Here is an 8,881-nt window from a genome sequence, read left to right as displayed (position 1 = left end):
TCTTTTTAAAAAGATTCCGATTCCTTGATGAAATTTTCTATTTTGCCGCTTATTTTCTTGAGCACATTAGTCAGTTTTTTAAAAACATACCTAACATGTAGGTCAGATAAGTTCAGTATCCAGATCTCCCTATGGTCTCCTTCCATTGCCCATTTTTTTCTTGTGGGTTTTCAATTGCGTGGTCTTGCCAAGTACTCCTTTATGTATATGTATGTACCAGACATGGTGTATAAAAAACTGCAGAGATAACTTAAAGCTGTGTAGGATGTTGGATTCCTCCAGAGGGTATTTCCTTTTGATTTTGGCAGACAGGTTAAGACCAATCACTTTACACTATCTTGGGACTGAGCTGACTCAAAGTCTGATTACTGTCCATCTCCCTTACCCCCTAAGGTGGAGCTTATTGTGGGTCTCAGCTGACGGCCTGGACTGTTTACCAGGGTCACTCTTTTTTGGCAGGCCCCGTACTCCAACGCTGTCTCTCCCCGACCCCAGCCCCATGTGTGGCCAAGGTTGAGAACAACTGGCCTAGATTTGTGTTTGCTTGATAACCTCTATCTGTAAAACTGAGTATCACTGTTCCCTGCGTTCACACGCTCCTGTCTTTTCAGGTTCCCGCCTCTTTGGCATTTCCAAGAGTCCCTGGGGGGCATCTTACAGACACTCAAGGTAAAGTACGGACTGTGCTACTCTGGCCACCGCCGTGCCCCATCCACTCGGGCCGTCATTTGCACGGCCTTTGCCCCTTCCTCCTGGCTGCCAACAGCCAGGCCTCATAGCCACCTTCCAGTGCTGCGTCTCAGGCTAAGCCTCGGTCGCTGTTCAGCTGTGGATCTGGACCAGAGCAGGAAACTAACTTCCCGTCCTTTATGTTCTGTTCTGTCACCATGTCTCCCAGCTGAGGCCTTCAGGTACCAAGTGGTGTGGGGCAGCTCTCTTTGTTTGCAAAATATGCTTTTTGGTTCAAAGTGTTCACCTGCTCCTGGAGTAGTTTCTTTTGGGATGGTGTCAACGGCTACCATGCTGAGTCCGCTCACTGTGCCAGATTCCACCTTAAGTAGGTATCAGTTCTCCTGCTGGGCTCTTTCATCACCCTATAGTTTGCCTACTGTCATCGGCACCTGAGTCATCAACATGCCCGTGGACCTTGGAAACTCGTCAGCCCAGCAGCGCCTAACTCCACATGCCAGAAGTATCCAGCCAGTACTCCTGCTATAAATACAGGGCATTTGATATATTTAGTGCATCTATGTAAATTTCATCAATTATGATCACCTGGATATAAGAACTAATTCACTCAGACTCAAACTGACTGGAAAACTAAAAAAAAACTGAATTTTTTGTACAACTTATACTTGATTTTTAATACTTTTGCAGTTTGAGATAATTGTAGATTCACATGCACTTGTACAAAATAATCCAGAGATCCCATAGACCTTCATCCAGTTCTCCCCCAATGATAACAACTTGTATAACTAGAGTACAATATCACAACTAGCAAATTGACATTGATATATCCCATCAACTGCATTCAGATATCCCCATTTTCCGTATATGTCTGTGTGTCTATGTAGTGCAAGGCCATTTTACTGCACACACAGATTCATAGGGCCACCAGAATACAGAAGCGTCCCACCACAAGGAACCTTCATTGCCAGCCTGCTGACGCCACCCTGGTGGCAGGTGAGGAGCACCACCTGCTTTCAACCGGCAGAAAATGGAAGATCGGTCCCTCAGTCCCACAAACACGACTGAGCAGACCCAGAGCACCACCCCCTGATTCTGCAGGGTTGGTGGGTGGGGAGGATGATCAGCTCCCTATTCTGCACCATTGAAACTAGGGAGAGGGGGATGCAGTTTTCCTATTAGGGCATTAATGTTTGGCCAGAGTAGGGCAGGTGGGCAAAAAGGCTTTCCGTGGGGGGGCCACTCCTTTGTCGGTTCTCTGACTAGAAGAGCTTACTTTATCCATGCCTATTGGCGATTCCAGGACGGAGGCTACTCCAGCACCCAGCCTGGGCTATATGGGAGGAAGTAAGGAAACCTAGACTCATCACCATGTTGTTTCTCAAGTCCCAAAGTCGCCAGGCAGTCCACCTTCTTCTTTCCTCCTTTGAATCTTCCTATGTTTGTTTGATATATTATGTCCACAGTTGTAACAGGGATCACCTGGAAGGAATAGGGTGCTCCATCTTGGCTAGAACCAGAGGTCTGATCTATACTTGATTTTTAAGAGAAATAAATAGCTAACAGGTATGCTGAGGCCAACAGTTAACTGATGGAAGCAACTTTTCAAGATGTTATAACTTCAGTCTAGCTCAATATTCTCTGTCAATATTCTCTGTCTGATATGTAGATGTGTGTGTGTGTGTGACAAGAATTTGTGTTCAAAATGAGAATATTCTGTAAATAACTTCTGAAGCATCAAGGGAAATGACATTATCTTCTCTGTAGTTTTGTGTGGGTGTATTTAGATGAGTTTAATTCTCTAAACAAAGGTTGTTTTCCACTGTGTCAGAAACCCAATACCTAACCAATCTGGCTAAAATACAATACCAATCTGGCTAAAAGAGATTTTATTTCACATAGGTATCTTGAAGCAGAGTTAGATGATTAACCAAATATGAAGACAGTTTTTTTTTTTTTTAAGATTTTATTTATTTATTTGACAGAGAGAGACACAGCGAGAGAGGGAACACAAGAGGGGGGATTGGGAGAGGGAGAAGCAGGCTTCCCGCCGAACAGGGAGCCCTATCCGGGGCTCAATCCCTGGACCCTGGGATCATGACCTGAGCCGAAGGTAGACGCTTAATGACCGAGCCACCCAGGTGCCCCAAATATGAAGACAGTTTTTAAAAACAGCATCACTGGGGGCACTGGGTGGCTCAGTCGGTTAAGCCTCTGATTTTAGCTCAGGTCATGATCTCAGGGTCCTGGGATTGAGCCACATGTTGAACCCAGTGTCATGCTCCACACTCAGTGGGGAGTCTGCTAGTCCCTCTCCCTCTCCCTTTGCCCTCCCCCAGCTCATGCTCTTTCTCTTTCTCTCTCTCTCTCAAATAAATAAATAAAATCTTTAAAAAAGTAAAAGTAACACCACTGGTGAAAAAGATCCTAAACGTCTCTCGGAGATGCAATATCTTTCTTCAAGTATGTGGAGGTTATTATGTAGAAACCCCCAGCTGGGTAAGCAAGACAAAAACGTGCCAGACTTTAAGCAAGAGGATGTTAAATTAGATTGTTTTCCTCCTTTCTGATATTTATAAAAATTAATACATGCTTCTGGAAAAATATTAATACATAAATATAAAATGGGAAATGTAACAGGTCCCTTGCTCTCTTGCCCTTCAACACCCTCCCCTCTGTTAACAGTTTTGGTGTGTTTGGTTAGATTTTTAGAAAGAGGCTTCAGCAGTCAAAGTTTTCTCTACGTACAAGCAAACTTGAAATTTCTCAGTCCCAGGAGATTTTTACGATCAATCATGGGGAATGAGGTGGGGTAAGTGGGGAAGAACTCTCTCTCAAGTCTGTTCCAGCTTTCAATGCATGAAGAGAAAGACGTGGCTGCCCTTTAAAACACACGCACAGGCACACGCACACACTTTGCACTTGCAAAGGCTATTTCAGTGACGCCTTCAGTAGCGTGCTTATTTCAGACTTTACATGGAACCGTCTCAGAAGTACAGCATGGGCTGTGTAGCGGGCATTCAATGCCTGCCTGTTGAACACACTATTCCAAGAGGGAACAACGGACCTTCGTCTGTGTGCTTCACTTTTTTGAACAACGATTAGTAAAGAAACTCATTACACAAACATAGCACAATATACCTAAGCTTGCCAGTTTTATACTAAAGTTCCAGTTCTGTTGTTGTTTTCTTAAATCTTCGAATCCTGGCCTTCAGTAGTCCTGTCCCCCTCTAAAACTCATTTACAAAATGACGCCAAACTGGTGTGAGTTGGGTAGGAGGGAACTGTTGAATCCATTATTCTATATGGGCTCAGCTCAAAACCCATAGACTATGAAGCCTTGCCCAAGCGCCATGACAAGGACTCTCTCCCTCTTTCCAACGTCTTCCCGCCTTGGTGAAATACCTTTGTATGCTGCTTAACACAGGTCTTTGTGGTGGATGGTGGAGTTTATGTACCATCTAACATAATGTACGCATTTTCTTGGTGTGCAGGCATTGTCTCACTCATTGTAGTATTCTTGGCTCCACATGGTACAACACCTTACCCAGAGAAGGCATTTAATAAATATTGATTAAATGGGCAGATTGAATAAGCCACATCTTGATTTCAAGGGAACCCCAGTTAGCTACAAAATTAGATTTTTCCTCCTGTTCATAGCTACATTTGCACAATATGCATCACTACTTTGATTCTATTTAAAAATAATGCTTTTTCAAATCAATAAATTTCTCCATCTGAAAAATTTTGCTAAGTGATTTGTAAAATGGGAGACTAAGGACATATTTGAGTTTCCACATAGGTGAAAACAAGCCTGAATTTCCCAGGGAAATTATTTAAAACCCTTTGTTCAAAGCCAGTCACCAAGAACAGGATGCTTTTTTTGGTTGATGCTGAGAATTTAAAACACCGTTCAGAGAGACAAGGAGGGTAAAAGATACTTTCCTGGAAATGACATGGGCTCTGCCAATCAGGCACTATGTTTTTCTAGCATGCCACATTTGGGGGGAAAAGGTGTATTCAGATGTATCAAAGTCTCAGTGTGGTGACATTATAAAATGTTACCTGGAGCTTCTCCACCCACAAATATCTGAAGAAACAAAGGGCATCTGTTCATTCTTAGATGCTGCTCAACACCAACCTTGAGGTTTTGAAACCCTGTCTATGTGATTGTGACTGACTCAGAGGCTTTGGAAAGGTGTACTCCACCTATTCATGTGACATCTCTATGAAATCTAGGAAGTAGAAGCAATATCTGCTCATGACTGATTCTGATTCACACAAGTATGTTCCAGGTGAGAAAGTAGGCAAACTTAGCATTTAACTTTTCATATGTAGTCAGAATAAAGGTGAGCTTCCAGATCAAAGAAAGATCGGACTACATAAAGTTATAAGTTATGGAACAATATTTTAGGGTTTGATATTTAAGCCTGAAGTGTGGGTACTTCTAGAACACTGGAGCCATTCTAATAAAGCTTTCTGCTTCCTGGGATCAGTTTTGACTTTCCCATTACTATTTTGGGGCCCACGTCTCTGAGTTGGACGAAATGAGCACAGCTTACCCTAGGTTTTCTACTGCCCAGTGTGAAAGCAAAGCGTCAGTCCTTATGCCAGTATATCTATATGTGTTTCCGCTTTAACGTTGTCGGGTTTCATGGGAAGGGTAGAGGGGTTGTAGGTCACTCCCCCATTGCTGTCTCCCTGCCCCCTCTCCTCACCCCCACCCACCATCTTGAGCCAGCAGCATAAGGATGTGATCCTCGGGTGGACACCACAAATGACTGATTACACCAGTCTAAAGGATCAGCTTGGTGTAGGGTTACAGGGGTCCCTTTTTGTACCTCTGAAGAAGAGCTCTGGACTCTCTTCTCATTGGACAGAGGACCCAGAAAGAAGATGGCTGTACCCACTGGTGGGGAGATGAACCTGGCATGAATCTTTTGTGGCAGTTAGAAATATTGAGCTCTAATATTAAACAGCAGCTAGAATCTCTCCCCGGAAAATTGCATACTCAAATAGAATTTAACTGAACAGGGGACACCCTTCTTGTTCATCCATAAAGAATGTTCTCACCTGAGGTCTATCCAGTTCTTGCAGGTATTTCTTTGGTGATATAATACCTTACTCTGTTACATCCTTTGGGTCATGCCCGAGATCTTTCTGATCATTTTTCAAAGCCACATCATGGTTTATTTTTTTTTTTTAAGATTTTATTTATTTATTTGACAGAGAGAGACACAGCGAGAGCAGGAACACAAGCAGGGGGAGTGGGAGAGGGAGAAGCAGGCTTCCCGCTGAGCAGGGAGCCCGATGCCGGGCTCAATCCCAGAACCCTGGGATCATGACCTGAGCCGAAGGCAGACGCTTAACGACTGAGCCACCCAGGTACCCCCCACATCATGGTTTAATGGCTGATTCTTTTCCCTTCTCAGTTATCGCAGCCTGGTTCTTGTCTCTGAAAGGTCAGAAGGACCTAGTCCTAGTTATTTATGTGAGTGCTGGCATTCACACTCAAGTAAGGGCTTGGGAGGGCTTTTCAGTTGTTTTTATTTTGGAGGCACGCTCTCTGTTTCCTTCCCCCAGTTAATACAGATCATTGGCTTTAGGCAAAGCCTTTGTCTTTATTACTTTTCTAATTTCTGAAATTAAATTAGAGGCTGTGGGGGAGAAGTGAATTGGTTATCTGCAGTCTTAACCAAGAGGAACTTGGAAATACTGATCATACAATCGCTGTAAACATGTTCCCCAAAACAGCTGCTCTCCAACCCCCCACATGAAGACAAAGCGCTCAGCAACGTATTTATATGGTTTAGTTTTATGTTAGCAGTGGATCTCTGCTTTTAGACGGCAGTTTTGAAAAGTTCAACAGCTGAGTTGGAAACTACCACCTGCCCTCTAAAATATATAAGTGAGACATGGATGGTGGAGTTTCATGGGCAGACCCTGCTCCCAACTTGGCATTCTTTGGTTCCAGCTGTTGACCAGGGATAATTTAGATTACAAGAGTAAAACCAAGAAATGCTTTAAATGTAAATTCCTTGCATTGCATGTCTCTCTTTGAAGAACAAGTGGACATTCTTGCAAACTACCAGAATAGGAGGCTGGCTTTCTTCAGTCCAGCAGCTATTAAGTAGATATGGAAGCCAAGGCCTCATGAATTTTATATCACATTTAGTTTTATTTTAGGGAGGTTAAGATATAGGCCTTAAAAAACTCAACCAGACGTGTCATTTCCTTTGTACTTTTCTGGTCATGTTGTCTTGTTTGCCACAATTAGCACATCTTATTTTTGTAGTGGAGGAAATATTATTCCAAGTTTCCAACCATACCTATCATGGTGTTAAGAGGAAAACTGACACAATACTGTACTTACACTGGGATGAAAGAAACCTACAGACATCTACAAGTCCTCTGGGGCTCTCGGCCGCCTGTACAATCAATGATACCTCTGGTTCCAATTTCAAATACTCTCCCCACTGTCCCCAGAGTTCAACCTTATCTATTTGTTCATTCATCCTTTGTTTTGTCCCACAGAAGGTTTATGGCAGCTTACAGAGATAGACAAAAGTTAAAAATGGGAGACAAAGAAAAAATGAAAAGTCGAACTGGGTTGTAAAATGGATCCTAAGAATTTGGTTTTGTTTGTTTTTTTAAGGTTTTTTTTTTTTTTTTTAAGATTTATTTATTTAGTTGGCAGAGAGAGAGAAAACATAAGCAGGGGGAGCTGGAGAGGGAGGGGGAGAGGGAGAAGCAGACTCCAGGCTGAGCTGAGAGCTGCACACCAGGCTCGATCCCAGGACTCTGGGACCATGTCCTGAGCTGAAGGCAGACGCTTACCCGACTAAGCCACTCAGGCGCCCCGGATCATAACGATTTGTAATGATGTTAACTATTGGGCCACATGGGTGGTTTTCTAAGATTTTTCTTAGCCCCTGCCAAAAGAAAAACCTGGTGAGTCACTAGATTCAGGATCTCCAGGATCACAACAAACCAGGTACTTGACGGAAGTGCTACTGTTCTTGGGACTAGAGCCAGCATGGACATTTTTCTAAGTAGCTCATAAAGGAGACCATGGCCTCCGATGAACGCCGGTGACGGCATTTTTGCAAGAGAGGCGGTAATACCTCCGTTTGGGACAGAGGTGGTGTACTCCTTACACAGCCCCTCAGTGTAGGCTGGTGACGTCACATCAAAGAGCAGTTTTGCAGATGCTGCAGCTGCCAGTCAGTCCTGCTTCCTCTAGGAAGCTTCATCCGGACCATGCCCCGTATGAAGTCTCAAGCTAGTGCGTGGCCCCTAGTAAGTGCTCAGTAAATGTTAGTGATTAGTATTCTGACTACTATCCTCGTATGTCGCATGTGGGCCCAAACTTGACCTTTCCTGGGAAGGAGATGGGCTCCACAGTATGTGGGGGAGTGAAAGGAGCCCGCGTCTCTGAGCTCACAGATCTCACCTACGCACTCTCTGGCACTTGTGTGAGCACGAATGGCGGTCAGGCTTGGGTTAGGCAACGCCACATCTGGGCTCTCCAGGAAAGGCAGGCTTGCCCCAGGTAACACCTGAAAAACTGAAACTCCATAAATAGAGTTCTTGCCGGCATGGGGAGCAAGCCAACTCTGAGCTAAGACGAACACCTTCCAAGCAGAAACCTATGAGCATCAGCATTTCGTTCTTGGAGGGCAAAGTCCTTTTAAGGAATTTAAAAAAGGCTCTTAGAAATCCTTTTGTGAGTTCCCTGACTTATATCGGGAAAGAAGAGAGTGAAAATGCAGCTTATAGATGGTTAGGCCCATGTGACTCCAAGATCCAGAAGAATCCCCCTTCTACCTCCTGCTTCCCCTTTCCCCTTGCTCCTTGCTTTGTCCTCCTTTTCAAAATCTCATTAAATGGTTCATCACCTATCATGTCAGAAGGCAGTCACCGCCAGAATCGGCCAAGAGCAGAATCCATTTGGAGTTGAACTACCCTCCCCCGGAGTTAATCTCCTGGGTGGTTGCATGTGGAACAGGGGGAAGCATGTGGCCGAGATTAGGCATGCATTGGTATTGAATTCTGAGCACCAGGATGTGTGCCCCGCCGCCCCGCATCCCTCACAGTCACGTCACTTTCTTCTTTTAATGAAAACTAAAACCCGGCTCCAGCCAGAGGGCAGTGGGAGTGAACAAATGTGCAGGGGAAAGAAAAGAGAAATGTT

This window comes from Neomonachus schauinslandi, chromosome 9, assembly GCF_002201575.2.
Source record: "Neomonachus schauinslandi chromosome 9, ASM220157v2, whole genome shotgun sequence".
NCBI classification, from domain to species: Eukaryota; Metazoa; Chordata; class Mammalia; order Carnivora; family Phocidae; genus Neomonachus; species Neomonachus schauinslandi.
Note: the sequence above shows the minus strand (reverse complement) of the source record.